The sequence below is a fragment of the Panthera onca genome, chromosome A1, assembly GCF_046562875.1.
Source record: "Panthera onca isolate mPanOnc1 chromosome A1, mPanOnc1 haplotype 2, whole genome shotgun sequence".
Taxonomy (NCBI): Eukaryota; Metazoa; Chordata; class Mammalia; order Carnivora; family Felidae; genus Panthera; species Panthera onca.
This window is the reverse complement of record NC_138339.1, coordinates 152332746-152353493: the sequence shown is the minus strand read 5'-3', so window position 1 is coordinate 152353493 and position 20748 is coordinate 152332746. Positions and strand designations below refer to the sequence as shown.

Here is a 20748-nt window from a genome sequence, read left to right as displayed (position 1 = left end):
TCCCTCTCTCTCTGCCCCTTCTCTCCACGCACTCTCTCTTTCTCAGAAAATAAATAATAAAAAAGTCTTAAGAATTTAAGTTAACACTAAAAATCCAGTCAAAAAATGGACAGAGGACATGAATAGACGTTTTCCACAGAAGACATCCAGATGGCTAATGGATACATGAAAAGATGCTAAACATCACTCATCATCAGGGAGATACAAATCAAAGCTACAGTGAAATACCAAATAACACCTGTTGAATAGCCAAAATAAAAAACATGATAAATAACAAGTTTTGGCTATAATGTGGAGAAAAATGAACTTTCATGTATAGTTGGTGGGAATGCAAACCGGTGCTGCCACTGTAGAAAACAATATGAACATTCCTCAAATAAGATATTGCTGCAGCTAAGGTCAAAGAGGTTGTTGCCTGCTTTCTCCTCTAAGGTTTTGATGGTTTCCCATCTCACATTCAGGTCTTTCATCCATTTTGAGTTTATTTTTGTGTATGGTGTAAGAAAGTGGTCTAGTTTCATTCTTCTGTATGTTCATTATATGTGGATCTTGAGAAACTTAACAGAAGACCATGGGGGAAGGAAAAGGGGGGAAAAGAGTAACAAACAGAGAGGGAGGGGGTCAAACCATAAGAGACTCTTAAATACAGAGAACAAACTGAAGGTTGGTGGGGGGTGGGGGAGAGGGGAACGTGGGTGATCGACATTGAGGAGGGCCCTTGTTGGGATGAGCAGTGGGTGTTGTATAGAAGCCAATTTGACAATAAATTATATGAGAAAAAATAAATAAAAAATAAGACAAAAAATACTATGTTGAATAACAATGGTGATAATAGGCATCTTTGGCTTGTTCCTAAATTTAGAAAAATGATTTCAGGTTTTCATTGTGCAGTATGATATTAGAAATGGGCTTGTCACACATGGCTTTTATTATGTCGAGGTAAATTTTCTCTATAACCAATTTACTGAGAGGTTTTTTTTCATAAATGGAAGTTGTATGTTGACAAATGTTTTTTCTCCATCTATTTAGATAATCATATGATTTTTATCTTTTTAGTTTGTTAATGTGATATGTAACATTGATTAACTTGTGAATATTGAACCAATCCTTGTATCCCAGGCATAAATCCCACCTGACTGGGGCGGGGGGTGGAAATATATATATATATATATATATATATATATATATATATATATATATACAAATATATATATACAAATATATATATACAAATATATATGTATATGTATATATATACAAATATATATGTATATGTATATATACATATATATGTACATATATATATATATTCATATATACACTTACTTAAAAAATACATATGTATCGCTATGTTTATGGCACTGTTAATCACAGTAACCAAGACATGGAAGCAACCCAAGCATACATCAATGGAAAATTGGATAAAGAAGTGATATATATACACAATGCAATATTACTCACCCATAGGAAAGAATGAAATCTTGCCATTTTCAATGATGTGGATGGAGTCAGAGAGTTTGAAGCTAAATGAAATAAGTCAGTCAGAGAAAGACAAATACCATGCAATTTCATTCATATGTGGAATAAGAAACAAAAGCAATGAACAAAGATAAAAGAGACAAACAAAAAAAAAAAAACCAGACTCTTAAATACAAAAAAACAAAGTGATGGTTACTAGAGAAAAGATGGGTGGGGAGATGAGTGAAATAGATAAAGGGGACTAAAAACAAACTTACGTCCTGCGACTTGCTGAATTCATGTATCAGTTCTAGCAGACTTTTGGTGGAGTCTCTCAGGTTTTCCATGTATAATATCATTTCATCTACAAAATTTTGATGCCTTTGATTTCCTTTTGTTGTCTGATTGCTGATGCTAGAACTTCCAACACTAAGTTAAAAACAGCGGTGAGAGTGGACATCGCTGTCGTGTTCCTGATTTCAGGGGGGAAATTCTCAGTTTTTCCCCATTAAGGATGATATTAGCTGTGGACTTTCATAAGTGGCTTTTATGATGTTTAAGTGTGTTCCTTCAATCCCGACTTTCTCAAGCGTTTTTATTAAGAAATGATGTTGAATTTTGTCAAATGCTTTTTCTGCATCAAAAGGCAGGATCATATGGTTCTTATCTTTTCTTTTATTAATGTGATGTATCACATTGATTGATTTGCGAATATTGAGCCAGCCCTGCAGCCCAGGAATGAATCCGACTTGATCATGGTTCATTATTCTTTCTATATGCTGTTGAATTCAATTTGCTAGTATCCTGTTGAGAATTCAATACTACCCAAAACAATCTACGCATTCAATGCAATCCCAATCAAAATTGCACCAGCACTCTTCTCGAAGCTAGAACAAGAAATCCTAAAATTTATATGGAACCACAAAAGACCCCGAATAGCCAAAGTAATTTTGAAGAAGACCAAAGCAGGAGGCATCACAATCCCAGACTTTAGTCTCTACTACAAAGCTGTTAATCATCAAGACAGCATGGTGTTGACACAAAAACAGACACATCAACCAATGGAATACTATAAAGACTCCAGAATTGGACGCACAAAAGTATGGCCAACTAATCTTTGACAAAGCAGGAAAGAATATCCAATGGAAAAAAGACAGTCTCTTTAACAAATGGTTCTGGGAGAACTGGACAGCAACATGCAGAAGAATGAAACTACACCACTTTCTTACACCATTCACAATGATAAACTCAAAATGGATAAAGGTCCTGAATGTGAGACAGGAAACCATCAAAACCCTAGAGGAGAAAGCAGGAAAAAACCTCTCGGACCTCAGCCGCAGCAATTTCTTACTTGACACATCCTCAAAGGCAAGGGAATTAAAAGCAAAAATGAACTATTGGGACCTCATAAAGATAAAAAGCTTCTGCAGTGCAAAGGAAGCAATCAACAAAACTAAAAGACAACCGATGGAATGGGAAAAGATATTTGCAAATGACATATCGGACAAAGGGCTAGCATCCAAAATCTATGAAGAACTCAGCAAACTCCACACCCGAAAAACAAATAATACAGTGAAGAAATGGGCAGAAAACATGAATAGACACTTTTCTAAAGAAGACATCCAGATGGCCAACTGGCACATGAAAAGATGCTCAACATCACTCATCATCAGGGAAATAGAAATCAAAACCACACTGAGATTGCACCTCACACTAGTCAAAGTGGATAAAATGAACAAATCAGGAGACTATAGATGCTAGAGAGGATGTGGAGAAACAGGAACCCTCTTTCACTGTTGGGAATGCAAACTGGTACAGCCACTCTGGAAAACAGTGTGGAGGTCCTCAAAAAACTAAAAATAGATCTACCCTATTACCCAGCAATAACATTGTTACGAATGTACCCAAGGGATACAGGAGTGCTGATCCATAAGGGCACTTGTACCCCAACGTTTATAGCAGCACTTTTAACAGTAGCCAAATTATGGAAAGAGCCTAAATGTCCATCAACTGATTAATGGATAAAGAAATCGTGGTTTATATACACAATGGAATACTACTTGGCAATGAGAAAGTATGAAATATGGCCTCTTGTAGCAATGTAGTTGGAACTGGAAAGTGTTATGCTAAGTGAAATAAGTCATACAGAGAAAGACAGATACCATATGTTTTTACTCTTATGTAGATACTGAGAAACTTAACAAAAGGCAAGGGCAAAAGGAAGGGGAAAAAAAGTTAGAGAGGGAAGGAGCCAAACCATAAGAGACTCTTAAAAACTGATAATAAACTGAGGGTTGATGGAGGGGTGGTAGGGAGGGGAAAGTAGGTGATGGGCATTGAGGAGGGCACCTGTTGGGATGAGCACTGGGTGTTGTATGGAAACCAATATGACAATAAATTTCATATTAAAAAAAACACACTTATGATGAGCACTGGGTGTTGTATGGAAATGTTATATCACTATATTGTATATTTGCAACTAATATAACACTAATGCCAATTATACCTGAATATGTATATTAAATAAATAAATGTTAAAAAGAAAAAGGAACAATATACAGTATTGGAGTTGCATGAACTAACAGTATGATATGCCTTAACTAAAATCCTATTGGAAATCGTGTGTACTCAAACTGAAATCATAGTCAGTGTTAAACCTTGAGACAACCTTGAGGCAAAAGCATTTGTGATGCAAAAAGATTTCCTTTTGTTTCAAAAGGAAAAGGGTACATTTAGAGACTAACTACATAAAACCATCTACCATTCCAATATTCAAATTTCCATTTTGTCATAATGAAGAGAAAATCTGTGTCTACATATATTTACTAGACAGCCTCCAAGACATTTTTGATAAGACACAGAAAGTTTTAATATTTGTCCCCTCTATATGTTAGCAGTGTGAAACAGTGTATGTTAGAGTATTTATTAGAAAAAAACAGCTTGTGTTCACTGGTAGTTATAAATTGTGTTTTTATTTTTTTATTTTTAATTTTTTTAACATTTATTCATTTTTTTTAATTTACATACAAGTTAGTTAGCATATAGTGCAAAACTGATTCCAGGAGTAGATTCTTTAAAGTCCCTTACCCATTTAGCCCATTCCCCCTACCAACACCCTCCAGTAACACTTTGTTCTCCATATTTAAGAGTCTTTTATGTTTTGTCCCCCTCGATGTTTTATATTATTTATGTTTCCCTTCCCTTGTGTTCATTTGTTCTGGGTCTTAAAGTCCTCATATGAGTAAAGTCATATGATATTTGCCTTTGACTAAATAATTTCTCTTAGCATAATACACTCTAGTTCAATCCATGTAGTTGCAAAAGGCAAAAGGAAAGATTTTATTCTTTTTGATTGCTGAGTAATATATATGTATATATTATATATATAAGAAGATATATATATCTTATATATATATATCTTATATATATATCTCATATATATATATATATATATATATATATATATATATCTATATATATATCTTCTTAATCTTTTCAACCATTGATGGACATTTGGACTCTTTCCACACTGGCTATTGTTGATAGTGCTTCTATAAACATTGGGGTGTATGTGTGCCTTCGAAACAGCATACCTGTATTCCATGAATAAATGCCTAGTAGTGCAATTTATGAGTCATAGGGTAGTTCTATTTTTCATTTCTTGAAGAACCAACGTATTCTTTTCCAGAGTGGCTGCACCAGTTTGCATTCCCACCAGTAGTTCAAAAGAGATCCTCTTTCTCCGCATCGTCACCAATATCTCTTATTGCCTGAAGTGTTAATGTTACCCATTTTGATAGGTGTGAGATGATATCTCATTGTGGTTTTGATTTGTATTTCCCTGATGAGGACCACATCCCTCCCTGATGTGGTTTTGATTTGTATTTCCCAGTTGGTCATATGGATGTCTTCTTTGGAGAAATGTCTATTCATGTCTTTTGCTCATTTCTTCACTGTATTATTTGTTTTTTGGGGGTGTTCAGTTTGATAGGTTCTTTATATATTTTGGATACTAACCCTTTATCTGACATGTCATTTACAAATATCTTCTCCCATTCTGTCAGTTGTCTTTTAGTTTTGCTGATTGTTTCCTTTGCTGTGCAGAAGCTTTTTATTTTGATGAGGTCCAAATAGTTCATTTTTGTTTTCATTTCTCTTGCCCATGGAGACGTGTTGAGTAAGAAGTCGCTGCAACCAAGGTCAAAGAGGTTTTTGCCTGATTTCCCCTCGAGGATTTCGATGGCTTCTTGTCTTACATTTAGGCCGTTCACCCATTTTGAGTTTATTTTTGTCTATGGTGTAAGAACGTGGTCCAGGTTCATTCATCTGCCTGTCGCTGTCCAGTTTTCCCAGCACCACTTGCTGAAGACACTGTCTTTATTCCATTGGATAGTCTTTCCTGCCTTGTCAACAATTAGTTGACCATACGTTTGTGGGTCCTTTTCTGGGTTCACCATTTTGTTCCATTGATCTGAGTGTCTGTTTTTGTACAAGTACCATACTGTCTGGATTATTACAGCTTTGTAATACAGCTTGAAGTCTGGGATTGTGATGTCTCTTGCTTTGGTTTCCTTTTTCAAGATTGCTTTGGCTATTTGGGGTCTTTTGTGGTTCCATACAAATATTAGGATTGTTTGTGCTGGCTCTGTGAAGAATGCTGGTGTTATTTTGATAGGGATTGCATTGAATATGTAGATTGCTTTGGGCAGTAATGGCATTTTAACAATATTTGTTCTTCCTATCCAGGAGCATGGAATATTTTTCCTTCTTTGTGTGTGTCTTCCTCAATTTCTTTCATGAGCTTTCTATAGTATTCAGTGTAGATTTTTTGCCTCTTTGGTTAGAGTTATTCCTAGTATTTTATGGTTTTTGGTGCAACTGTAAATGGGATCTATTCCTTGATTTCTCTTTCTGTTGCTTCATTGTTGGTGTATAGGAATACAAACGATTTCTGTGCATTGATTTTATATCCTGCAACTTTGCTGAATTCATGAATCAGTTCTAGCGTTTTTTGGCAGAATATTTAGGGTTTTCCATATAGAGTACTTTGTCATCTGTGAAGAGTGAAAGTTTGTCCTCCTCCTGGCCGATTAGGGTGTCTTTTATTTCTTTGTGTTGTCTGATTGCTGAGGCTAAGACTTCCAATGCTATGTTGAATAACATTGGTGAGAGTGGACATCCCTGTCTTGTTCTTGACCTTAGAGGGAAAGCTCTCAGTTTTTCCCCATTGTGGATGATACTAACGTTGGGTCTTTTGTACATGGCTCTATGATTTCATTGTATGATTCTTCTATCCCTACTTTCTTGAGGGTTTTTATCAAGAAAGGATGCTGTATTTTGTCAAATTCTTTCTCTGCATCTATTGGGAGGATAATGTGATTCTTGTTCTTTCTTTTATTGATGTGATGAGTCACATTGATTGTTCCGTGTATTGAACCAGCCCTTTATCCCAGATATAAATCCCACTTGGTCATGGTGAATATTTTTTTAATGTATTGTTGGATACATTGGCTAATAGCTTGTTGAGGATTTTTGCATCCACGGTCATGAGAGCACTGGTCTATAGTTCTTTTTAGTGGGTCTTTAGCTGGTTTTGGAATCAAGGTAATGCTGGCTTCATAGAAAGAGTTTGAAGTTTTCCTTCCATTTCTATTTTTTGGAAATGCTTCAAGAGAATAGGGGTTATCTCTTCCTTAAATGTTTGGTAGAATTTCCTTGGAAAGCCACCTGACCCTGGAATCTTGTTTTCTCAGAGATTTTTGATTACCAATTCGATTTCTTTACTGGTTAAGGGTCTGTTCAGATTTTCTATTTCTTTCTGTTTCAGTTTTGGTACTATATATGTTTCTAGGAATTTGTCCATTTCTTCCAGGTTGCCCATTATATTGGCATATAATTGGTCATAATATTCTCTTTTATTGTTTTTATTTCTGCTGTGTTGGTTGTGATCTCTCCTATTTCATTCTTTGTTTTATTTATTTGGGTCCTTTCCTTTTTCTTTTTGATCAAACTAGCTAGGGGTTTATCAATTTTGTTAATACTTTCAAAGAACCAGCTTCTGGTTTCATTGATCTGTTCTACTGTTTTGGTTTTTTGTTTTTGTTTTTGTTTTTGCTTTGATAGCATTAGTTCTACTGTAAGCTTTATTATTTCCTGTCTTCTGCTGGTTTGTGGTTTTATTTGCTGTTCTTTTTCCAGCTCTTTAAACTGTAAAGTTAGTTTGTGTATCTGAGAACTTTCTTCCCTCTTTAGGAAGGCCTGGATTGCTATATACTTTCCCCTTATGACCGCCTTTGCTGCATCCAAGAGGTTTTGGGTTGTGGTATTATCATTTTCATTGGCTCCCATGTACTTTTTAATTACCTCTTTAACTTCTTGCTTAGCCAATTCATTCTTTAGTAGGATGTTCTTTAGTCTCCAAGTGTGTGTTACCTTTCCAAATTTTTTCTCATGGTTGATTTTGAGTTTCATAGCAATGTGGCCTGAAGATATGCATAGTATGATCTCGGTCTTTTTGTACTCATTGAGGGCTGATTTGTGTAGACCCAGTATGTGTTCTACTCTGGAGAATGTTCCATGTGCACTTGAGAATAGTGCATATTCTGCTGCTTTAGGATGAAATATTCTGAATGTATCTGTTAAGTCCATCTGATCCAGTGTCATTCAAAGCCATTGTTTCCTTGTTGATTTTTTGATTAGATGATCTGCCCATTGTTGTAAGAGGGGTGTTGAAGTCCCCTACTAATATAGTATTATTATCAATGAGTTTCTTTACGTTTGTGAATAATGGATTTATATATTTGGGTGCTTTCACATTTGGACCATAAATGTTTACAATTGTTAGGTCTTCTTGGTGGATAGACCCTTAATTATGATATAATACCCTTCTTCATCTCTTGTTAAAGTCTTTATTGTAAAGTCTAGATTGTCTGATATAAGTATGGCTAGTCCAGCACTCTTTTGGTAACCATTAGCATGATAGAGGTTTTCCATCCCCTTACTTTCAATCTGAAGGTGTCTTTAGGTCTAAAGTGGGTCTCTTGTAAACAGCATATAGATGGATCTTGTTTTCTTTTTTTTTTTTTTCCAGACCACAGGATAGTCTCCAGCTATTATCAGAGTTTTCTTTTTTCTTTTTTTTAATTTTATTTTTAATTTTTTTTTAAATTTACATCCAAATTAATTAGCATATAGTGAAACAATGATTTCAGGAGTAGATTCCTTAATGTCCCTTACCCATTTAGCCCATTGCCCCTCCCACAACCCCTCTTGTAACCCTGTTTGTTCTCCATATTTATGAGTCTCTTATGTTTTGTCCCCTTTCCTGGTTTTATATTATTTTTGTTTCCCTTCCCTTATGTTCATCTTGTTTTGTCTCTTAAAGTCCTCATATGAGTGAAGTCATATGATTTTTGTCTTTCTCTGACTAATTTCACTTAGCATAATACCCTCCAGTCTCATCCACGTAGTTGCAAATGGAAGGATTTCATTCTCTTTGATTGCCGAGTAATACTCCATTGTATATATATACCACATTTTCTTTATCCATTCACCCATCGATGGACTTGTGGGCTCTTTCCATACTTTGGCTATTGATGATAGTGCTGCTGTAAACATGGGGGTGCATGTGTCCCTTTGAAACAGCACACCTGTATCCCTGGGACAAATGCCTACTAGTGCAATTTCTGGGTCATAGGGTAGTTCTATTTTTAGTTTTTTGAGGAACCTCTGTACTGTTTTCCAGAGTGGATGCATCAGCTTGCATTCCCACCAGCAGTGGAAAAGAGATCCTCTTTCTCCGCATCCTTGCTAACATCTATTGTTGCCTGAATTGTTGATGTTAACCATTCTGACAGGTATAAGGTGGTATCTCATTGTGGTTTTGGTTTGTATTTCCCTGATGATGAGTGATGTTGAGCATTTTTTCACGTTTCAGTTGGCCATCTGGATGTCTTCTTTGGAGAAGTGTCTATTCATGTCTTTTGCCCATTTCTTCACTAAATTATTTGTTTTTTGGATGTTGAGTTTGATAAGTTCTTGATAGATTTTGGATACTAACCCTTTATCTGATATGTCATTTGCAAATATCTTCTCCCATTCTGTCGGTTGTCTTTTAGTTTTGCTGATTGTTTCCTTCACTGTGCAGAAGCTTTTTATTTTGATGAGGTCCCAGTAGTTCATTTTTGCTTTTGTTTCCCTTGCCTCTGGAGACGTGTTGAGTAAGAAGTTACTGCCGCCAAGATCACAAAGGTTTTTGCCTGCTTTCTCCTTGATGATTTTGATTGCTTCCTGTCTTATATTTAAGTCTTTCAGATGGATGTTGTTTTCCTATCCATTCTGTTACTCTATGTCTTTTGATTGGAGCATTTAGTGAACTGATGTTTAGAGTGAGTACTGAAAGATATGAATTTATTGCCATTATGCTGCTTATAGGGTCGAGATTCTGGTGGTTGTCTCTGGTCCTTTCTAGTCTTTGTTGTTTTGATATTTATTTACTTACTTATTTATTTATTTATTTAATCTTTTCTCCCCTCAGAGAGTCCTCCTTTAAATTTCTAGCAGGGCTGGTTCAGTGGTCACAAACTCCTTTAATTTTTGTTTGTCTGGGAAATTTTTAATCTCTCCTTCTATTTTGAGTGACAGTTTTGCTGGATAAAGATTTCTTGGCTGCATATTTTTCTGAATCATCACACTGAATATATCCTGCCACTCCTTTCTGGCCTGCCAAGTTTCTGTGGATAGGTCTGCTGCAAACCTGATCTATCTTCCCTTGTAGGTTAAGGACTTTTTTTTCCCTTGTTGCTTTCATGATTCTTTCCTTACCTGAGTATTTTCTAAAATTAACTATGATATGCTTTGTTGATGGTCATTTTTTGTTGAATATAATGGAAGTCCTCTGTGCTTCCTGAATTTTGATGTCTGTGTCTTTCCCCAGGCTAGTAAAGTTTTCTGCTATTTGCTCACAGAACACTTCTACCCCTTTTTCTCTCTCTTCCTCTTCTGGGACCCCTATGATTCTGATGTTGTTCCTTTTTAATTAGTCATTGATTTCTCTCATTCTTAAATCATACTTTTTTGCCTTAGTCTTCCTCTTATTTTCTGCTTTATTATTCTCCATAAGTTTGTCTTCCATATTGCTGAGTCTCTGCTCTGCCTCATCCATCCTTGCTGCCATGGCATCCATTTAAGATTGCAGCTCAATTTTAACATTTTTTATTTCATCCTGACTAGCTTTTACTTCTTTTATCTCCACAGAAAGGAATTCTAATCTATTTTCTACCCCAGCTAGTATTACTATTATTGTTATGATTCTAAATTCTGGTTCATATTTTTTTCTTGTATCTGTGTTGGTTAAGTCCCTGGGCATTTCTTCCTGCTCTTTCTTTTGGAGTGAATCCTTTCATTTCATCATTTTGAAGGGACAAAAAGAATTAGTGATGTAAAAAAATAATTTAAATTTTTTTAATTAAAAAATTAAAATTAAAAAATTAAAAAGGACACACACACACAAGAAAATCAAATAAATGATGCTAGATCCTAAGTGTTTTTTGGTCTGGGTGTTGAAAGGGGTTGGTAGATTAAAGAAAAAAGGGTAAAGAAAGAAAAAAAAAGGAAATCATTTGAAAATTTGAAAATATGAATACACTAAAATAGAATGAAATGATGGAAGTACAATAGAATTTGAAAAAATTTACACAAAAATAAAAAATAAAGTAGAAAATAAAATTAAGGAAAAACATATGTAATAAAACTTGAAAATAAGAACAATTTTTTTCTCTTTCTGTATTCAAGAAAAAGAAAAGAAATGAAAAAGAGGAAAAAAAATAAAAATTATATAGATTGACTAAAGAACAGACTGAAATACAATTGAAATTATTTCATTTTCCCCTAGAAGTCAAACTATGAAGCCCTGTTTAGTCAGTAAATTAAGCAGGCGGAGAGACTTGTGTTTCTGAAGAGCGAGGTTGGCCCAGTTGGGCTTAGTTTAATGGCTTCATTCTCCACTAGATGGCTCTGCTTAGCTTACTGGGGTGGATTGTTGTGGCACTTGTAGGTGTATATGCACACGCGCGAAAGCGGTGAAAATGGCATCACCCAGCTACCCAGTCTCTAGTATAGAACCTCTGTTCTCCCTGATCAGCACCTAACCCGTCCTTTGTCTTCAGCTTCCATCCACTCCCCACTTTTACACTGTCTGTGACCAAGGCCCAGGCAGTACCTCCCTCCTGAGTTTTATATCAGATGTGGGTGTTTTCCCTGACCTTTTTTTCTGAGGGACTGCGGCTTTGACCCATTCTGTCCATCTGTAGGAGGATCACACTGAACAATGGCCAGGGGCTGGCCCTACCTAGGAACGTTCATGGGACTATGCAGCTGCCAATGCCCATAGACTGGCCAGGTGTCAGCCCACCCCAGAAAAAGTTCATGCGATCATTAGCACAAGTGTTTCAGGGCTTATGGAAAATCACAACACACATCTGGCACCAGGCTTCAACCCCAATGACCTTGTTCCATCACCAGAGAATGTGGTTGTTCTCCCAGGTCCACTGGAGCCTTTTCCTGTGGGTGTCACCACACAGCCTCTACTAGATGTCCTCCCTATAGAGGAACTACCTCTCTCCATGTGTCCTGAAGACCCCCCAGACTTCACTCTGCTCCTGGGAACTCACCCTTCTCACCAGAGCACTACCAGGTATCAAGCTGTGGAGTTTCAGACTTTGTGCTCCCCCTGTTTATACAGTCTTAATGGAGTTCAAATCTTCCCCTTTCTCCTTTCTCCTTTTTTAATTCAGTCCCTGCAGTTGTTCCTACCTGCTTTTTTTTTTTGGAGGGGGGGTGCTTGTCCCTTATTCTGCCCCTCCATCTCTATCTTTTCTCCACAAGCAAAAATAGTTCCCTGCCCTCTGCAGCTTCTCTCTCCCCCAATTCACCTTCCACATCATGTACCTGCTGAGTTCTGTGGTTCAGGTTGTGCAGATTGTTGTGTTAATCCCCAAATCAGTTTTCTAGGTGTGCAGGATGGTTTAATGTTGATCTGGCTGTATTTTATGGACACGAGACACAAAAAAACTTCCATGCTGTTCTGCCATCTTGGCTCCTCCCCTTTTTTCATAAAAAGTTGAAAATGCTAACAATCTTATCCTAATGGAACTTTATCAATCATGTTATAATTAATACTGTAGGTATATAAAAATTGGGTGGATTCTCTAAACAGAAAGATGCTATAGGACTGTTTCCTGGCCAAAAAAAAAAATGAAAAAAAGGTAAATTAATAATTCTAAATTACTTATTTAAACATAGACTAAAACCTGTTTTAACACTGTTGTTTATACAGGCCCACATTAAATGCATGTGACATTGTACCAGAAGCTACACAGAGAACATGTGACATATACTCACAACTTGCAATACCTAGTACATACAAGTATAAATGTATCAAGACCACCAAGAGGCAAAACCATGAAAATATAATTCAAAGATTTCATAAAGACAAAAATGAAGAAAGATTACCACAAACTTTCTTTTATTCAGAGAAACCAGACAATAAAGTAGTATATGCATAAACTAACTTGCCCTCCTCAAGCTCTGTAATAATCACATGTTTTTCTAATTTCTATCAATCCAGTAAGGAAGTGTGGGCTAAAGATAAAAGCAAAGGAGAACCTGGGTGGCTCAGTCAGTTGAGGGTTCAACTTTGGACCAAGTTATGATCTCATGGTTTATGGGTTTGGGCCCCAAATCAGGCTTGCTACAGTCTGTGAAGAACTTGCTTTGGATCCTCTGTCCCTCTCTTTCTCTGCCCCACCCCTACACAAGCTCTTGCTCCCTCCCCACCTCTGTCTCAAAAATAAACATTTAAAAAATTAATAAATAAATCCAAAGTTTCTCTTGTTTAAGGAAATGGTTGTTTGAACATAAGGAAAGAAATATGAAAACTAGGTATAGACCTAAAGAAGCTAGGGTTAAAAGTAAGTAAAACTTATGCAAAAGTTAATCTAGACATACCTATTTTTTATGAATTTTTGGAAAGTATTAGGTTTCTCCAGAGAAACGGCATCAATAGAATGCACAGATATAGAGAATAGATAAATGATAGATATAGATAAATAGATAGGTGATCAATAGATAATAGATGGAGAGAGGATAGATTGATATAGATAGATACATAGATACATAAATAGATACATAGATACATAGATAGATGATAGGTAATAGGTAGATAGATGATAGATACATAGATACACAGATGATAGATATAGATAGTAGGTAGATGATAGATAATAGATAGATGATAGATAGATGATAGATAGATAGATAGATAGATAGATAGATGAGAGGTGACAGATACACAGATGTAGACAGGTAGAGAGATAGACAGGTAGACAGAAAGAGAGATTTTAAGGAATTGGCTCATGTGATTTTGTGGGCACGTAAGTTCAAAATCTTCAGTACAGGCTGGAGACCCAAGGAAGAGTTCCTGTTGCAGCCAAAGACCAACCACGGTCTGAAGACAGAATTCCATCTTCCTAAGGGGATCTCAGCTTATTTTATTGTAAGACTGATTGGAGAGCTCTCCACATAATGGAGAGAAGTCCATTACTCAAAGTGTACTGAAGTGTTAATCTTATCTAAAAACTACCTTCACAGCAACAGGAGGACTGGTGTTTGACAAAATACCCAGATACTGTGGCCTAGTCAAGTTGATACATAGGGTTCACCATTACAGAGACTAGTTTCTACGAATAGTTGAAATTTTATTAACTTCATTAATTTTTACAACTTAAATTTTCTCATTTTCACCTTTTACCTTAAGTCTGAGAAAAAATGTATATATTGTAAGCTAAACTGTGCCTTGCCTTTAAATTTTAATCGTTCCTACTTCACTCGTGGTGAAAATCCACGAGTTAATGAACTATAGTTCCATATTCATAATAATTAATATCATCATCATCATCATCATCATCATTATCATCATTTAACCTGGCAAGTGTTCTCATAGTAAGCAGCTGTGGCCTGGTTATTTTCTACACTGTTCCTGTCCACATGCTACCATGCCACTCTTTCCTTCTATGAACCTCTGTTCATGAATTGTTAAGAATTTAGAGGTAACTCAAAAACAGACTCTTAACTATACAGAACAAAGTGATGGTCACCAGAGAGGAGGTGGGTGGGGGGATAGGCTGAATGAGTGATGGAGATTAAAGAGAGGACTTGTGAGGAGCACCAAGTGTTGCATGGAAATGTTGAATCACCATATTGTACACCTGAAACTAATATTACACTGTATGTTAACTAACGGAAATGTAAATAAAAACTTTAAAAAAGAAAATAAAAGAACTGTATCCCTAATTTTTTCCCAGTGCAAATGTACTGCCTGCTTAGGAGCTTGTTTCAATAAAGACTCTTTATGTCAGTGACTTTCAAACTTTTGTAGCAATGGTTCACTGTAAGGAAAACCTTTGATACACATAAACACATAAACACTCACACAACTGATTTACCATACCTTGCTCAATCCTCTCTGAAATTTTCTATTCCATTTCATGCCATTCTCACTCACTTTTAAATGCTTGTTAAGTTGATTTAATAACCAGTAAGTAAGTGGCATATAACCTGAAATTTTAAAGAAACACTGTTTGTTAGAGAAGCAGTTATAAATTATTTGCACAGGGCAGGAAGAGGCAGACAACAGCCTGAAGAAGAAACATTACACTCTCTATTAGGGTCTAGAAAACTTAGAACAAAAGGGTATATGGAGTGGAACAAGTGTACCTCAAAATTAGTCACTCCCTCACACATACATACACACATTTTTCTGCTTAGGGTCTCATTTTCCTTAGATCTGACTTAATAGTGACTTTACAATTTTCTGGAATCAGAGTCTCAAGTTTGCTGCAAAGAACTCATTATTTCCCTATAAAACCTCATTGATCCAAGTAACATTTTTCTCTTCACCAGCATATTATCTTTTGTGACTGAGTCTGTCACTTGGAAGGACATAGGGGCCCTGTCCATCTACTTGCAAGCAAAGACAGGAGTTATTTATTCTGGGATCCCTGAAAGAGAGAAGACCCTACTCCATTCTCACTCCAGCATCTTATATGACATTATTCATTGTTATCTCCTGGAAACAAAGCATTCTTTAGGGAAAACAAGCACCTACATCAGTGCCCTCTTGCATCCGACAGGCTGTGGTCTTTCCCAAGAACCTTCCACATGGCTCCCTTCACATCTTTGTTTCTCAGTGTAGATGAAAGGATTCAGAGTGGGGGTCACTAGACAGCAGAAGAGGGTTAGGAACTTGCCCTGGTCCTGGCTTGCCACATTCCCAGGCTGCATGTACATGTAGATTATAGTGCTGTAGAAGAGAGACACTACAATCATGTGGGAAGAGCAGGTGTTGAAGGCCTTGCACTTCCCAGCTGCAGACTGGATCCGCAGAACCGTGGCTACAATATAGCCATAGGAAACCAGTATCATGGTGAGGGGTACCAAGACAATGGGGATGGCCAAGAAGAAAGCCAGGCCTTCAACATGCCTAGTGTCCATGCAGGAAATGTGGATGATGGCTGGCATCTCACACACAAAGTGGTTGATGTGATGGTGACCACACCACTCCAGGGACATTGTCAGTGGGGACATGAGGATGGAATTGGCAATCCCAGTGAGCCAGGCACAGGCTGCCAGTCGCAGGCACAGCTGTGGGTGCATGATGGTCATGTAGTGAAGAGGCTTGCAAACAGCCACAAAGCGGTCATAGTTCATGACAGAAAGAAGAATGCATTCAATGCCACCCACAGACAGGAATGCAAAGAGTTGTATGACACAACCAACATAAGTGATGGTCTTTTGTGGGCCCCAGAGGTTGACCAGCATCTGAGGAATGCTGCTAGAGGTGTAACAGAGATCCAGGAGGGACAGGTTGCAGAGGAAGAAGTACATAGTTGTGTGCAGTCGAGGGTCCACCAGGGACAGGAAGATGATGGACGAGTTGCCCATGATAGCCAGAAAGTAAAACACCATGTTAGTGAAAAACAAGACCATCCCCAGCTTTGGCTGGTCAGAGAACCCAAGCAGAATGAAGTTTCCAGAGCTCTCATTATTTCTTTCCATCGCACTTGGCTTGATAAACCTGTTTAGGGAGGTTAACATGTGTGGTGTTACTCATACAGAAAATGATGCACCTCATTTTTGTCCCAAGAAAATAGGTTTTTTCCACCTATTTAACTGGTCCACTTGTCTGACCATTGCCTGGAATTATAGGGTAAGGAGCTAAAAATATTTGTCTATAAAGTGATGGAAGTTGTATAGTGATGGAAGCAATATTGCCTCAATATCTTCTAATCTGGTTAAGTGAAATAAGTGGATAGATCCTTTAAAAAAACTTTTACTGATATAATGAGCAACAAAGTAATTTGGGGGAAAAAACAAATAATTTTCTCAGAATCCATTGACTTTGAGTGTATTTCTGCTAACTGGCAAATTACTCCCTAAAATTTGTGGAACAATAGTTTAACTTAATATAATCAATTCTCATGTTTCCATGATTATAAACTCAACTGAAAAACAAAAAACGTATTGATGACTTACTATATGGTAGGCCCTGCAGGTATAAGTATAGACAGTACCTCTGTACAAAATATTTAAATTACTTCTGTAGTCAGGAAAGTAATAGCCTGGGGACTCTTGAAATAAGAAAGCCCTGAATTTACTTGATTCTGAATAGTTAATGATTTGGTCCTACCTCTTGACCCAGTGATTAAGGTAACATTAGGCAAAAGAACAAAAGTGGATGTGATTGCACAGAGGTGAGAGGATTTTCTTCCCTTCCATGTGCATTCACAAAATGAGCAGAAAATGAGAGATGTCCTTTTGCACATTCCAGCTCAACATAACACTATGCCCAGAGGTCAACTAAAAGGAAATAAGAATCAGTGTGCAGGTTTATTTTTGCAGCAGGTTTGGGAGTTTGGGGGAGGCCAGAGTTGGGTTTCCTGTCAACCTGCATTGCTTCAATAAGAGTTTGACTATTTACATTATTGAACAGACACCAATCAAATACTTGACTTGCAAACTCCTCTAAAATTCAGAAATTAACAGAAAAAGATGTATGTCCTCCATGTCAATAATTAAATGCTACCTGTATGGACTCAGTTTCCTGCCATCAACTTGTTTGGGGTTCACAAACTACTGGAGAAGTTAAAATTTGGAGTAAATGGAGAGTCTATGAATGCAAGTCTATGGATCCCACAGCTCTGCTGTCTACCTGTGGGGATGTCCACCCGTGGTCCAATCATAATGGGTCACAGACTCTAAACTCAGGAAGAAGTTATAGTCTGAGGTGAAGCCATATAGAAAGACCAATTCCAGCCAGAGTTTTTAAAAAATCAGCTTGAAAACTGTAGAAAACTTAAGATATGGCTTGGGAACTGAGTAAGTTATGAGTACAGCATATCTGCAGATCTTGTACTGAAAATGCACACAAAGAGCTAAAGTACATCAGCATGAATTGCAAATTTGGAAATTATAACATGAATACAAGGGATATTTTTTTCTTTTTTTGGTAGAAAATTCTTTACATTGAATATTTTTAAAATAAAAAGTTAAATTTAAAAAACACTTTGTAATGAGATGTAATTTTTGATTTGTAATCACCACACCTAAAGGGATGACACTTTTATTTTTCTTTCTTATTTTTGGCTGAAGAGCGATGCCCTAAACACAAAGGCCTGTCATCTATTCAGTGAATTACTTTCAAACAATTCATCCCAAAAGCAATACATGTTTGTTACAGAAAAATAAGAAAGCAAAGACCATTAAAGAAAAAAAATAATTCCTTAATCCCATATACCCATAGACAATAATTATTTACAAACTTACATATGTGTGTGTGTATGTGTGTGTGTGTGTGGATAAGAACACATAAGGCCTACTCTCTAAACATAAGGAATCATTCAATACTTCCCCATGTGTTAACTAATTGTTTTGCTCCAGGCCTGGAGTCTGATATCTTAGAGATACTAAGCCAAATACATGATCTCAACAGATCACAGTAATTAACTATATGGAATTTAGAAAAGAGAAAGTGGAGGCTTAATCGCGCACATGAGGATATGCATTTTCAGAAATATGAAAGCCACTTCTTAGTGGTCCTGCGTCATTGGCATGGGAGATCTTATTGTAGATAACAAACACATTTGTCTTGGACATTCAATATTCCTTGGATCATCTAACAATCCTTACACAGTCCACCCTGATCTGCCATCCTTGATTTCTGCCTAATGGCCTGAATGTCATACCCTAAATACCAATATTGTTCCCTCTACTGGTAAGCAACATTCAGTCTTGTCAACTAACTATCTGTGGGTTTGGTTAGTAAGAGTACACTTGCTGGACTCAATCACTGTTGGGTCAACTGAACATTAGGCCTATGACCACAAAAAGTTGTTGGACCCAAAGTGACCATTCCTTTTCATAGCGAAACAATATTTTAAAGGTGTATTTATAAACTTGCAACAGAGCAAGAGAGTCTCTACCATTAGCTCTACACAAGAGAATTTTCCATCTGTATAATCACTCTGGCAAAGGTTTAGAGAGGTTTTACCCATTTCACAAGCCCTCATCATTAACTCTTTCCATATAGCTGCCTTATCTGTGGGTAATGGTGTAGAGGATGGGATGAGACAATTACATGGGGAGGAGAAAGACATTTATGAACTCAGAAGTAAGACATCTGGAAGGGAGATAATCTGCACATCTTCCAGATGACAGGATGTTTCATAAGGAGCCCCAGAATTGTCAGACCTTTGTTATAATGGATTGGGCATTGGAAATGTGGCTGAGAAGTACACGTGACCTGAGGTGAGTCACCACCCTAGAGATCACACCCTAGAGATCATATAGTTAAGAAAGCTCCCTTGAGTGAATTGCAGATCTGTGTCTCCATTTCCTCTACCATAGAACAGAGTTAACAATGCCAGACATGCTCTTTGTTAGGACTTTTAGAACACCATATTAGCTTGTACTGCTTGTTCTGAATGCTCTCAAGCTTCTTGAAATTGATGTTCAAACAGAGACTACTAAATACTGAAAAAAGTGTGTAGAAATATAGGAGGTTTATTACACATCTGAAAAATATATTTGCCTAACCATACACATTCCTGATTATCTTTTACAGCAATGGTCTATTAGTCAGATCTATGAGACTTCAATAGGATTTAAACACCTTTGTCCCAGGATCTGAAATGTAGATCGAAACTCCTCATGGACCTGAGTATGATCACGAGAACTGGTTTCCTCTTATAAGGAAATATTAATGACTATATCACAGGGTTTTCAGAGAATTCCTTAAAATACTTGTATTTAAAGGCACTCAAATATTTTATTTCAATGAAAATCAGAATATTTGTTAGGAAAAAGTAACAAAATTATTCCAAAAATATAAGACTCATGCTAAACATACAAAAACATCTGTATTCTAGAACATTGTTCTGGGAGCCCATGATCTCACATGAAATACATCTGCCAACAAATCTTTTTAGGTAACAACTTCCTCTCACTGCAGCACTGTTTTCCATGTTTACTAACCTGCATCAAGTTCTCAGAAGAAACGATGAATAGATCTGGGATGAGAGGTTGTCCCTGGATTGATGAAACACCTTCCCAGAGTCACCCTCTCCTATTAAAGGGGCAAGTTGCAGAAAAAGGGCAGCAAGGACATTTCTCCAAGAGGAAAAAGAATTCTCAAGGATGGAGCATGCTCAGAGCCCATGGCCGACATCTTGCCCTTGTCCTCACCAAGATTTTGAAGAAGAGGTTCAGCTAAGTTCACAAGCTACAAAAAGCCATCAACTGATCTCTTGCTCATCTTGCTATCATGACAGACCAACAACCTACTCCTGACTCAGAGGTCTGCATGTGAAAGATATCTCTATTCCAGTTTTAGAAGGGGAAATCTGGTGGTATAATGAGTGGAGATGGTTGAAGACAAATGATGCTGGTCCAAAGATACAAAGAAAACAGGTGAAAAGAAACGTCCAAACCTTTACATTAAATTATTCTCTACTTGGAGATGGCCAACAGAAACAGAAGCCCTTTCTCTGATTAATAAAATACTTTGATCTGTAGTTCTCTTGGGAAAATCAAACTGCAAAACCACTTAAGACAGGATTTTAAAATACTTTGTATGTTGTACAAATTATAGTTCTTTGAATATTGCTGTATAAATAAAATTAATGGATTCTCTTTTATTGCTAGTAGCATAAGCACATATACAGATCATTTATAGCA

At 36.8% G+C, this 20748-nt stretch overlaps 1 pseudogene; it reads right to left on the bottom strand.

Annotated features, from left to right (window-relative positions):
• Nucleotides 1-15623: 15623 nt before the first annotated feature.
• LOC132680478 (putative olfactory receptor 2W6 pseudogene) lies at nucleotides 15624-16572 on the bottom strand (annotated as a pseudogene).
• Nucleotides 16573-20748: the final 4176 nt, after the last annotated feature.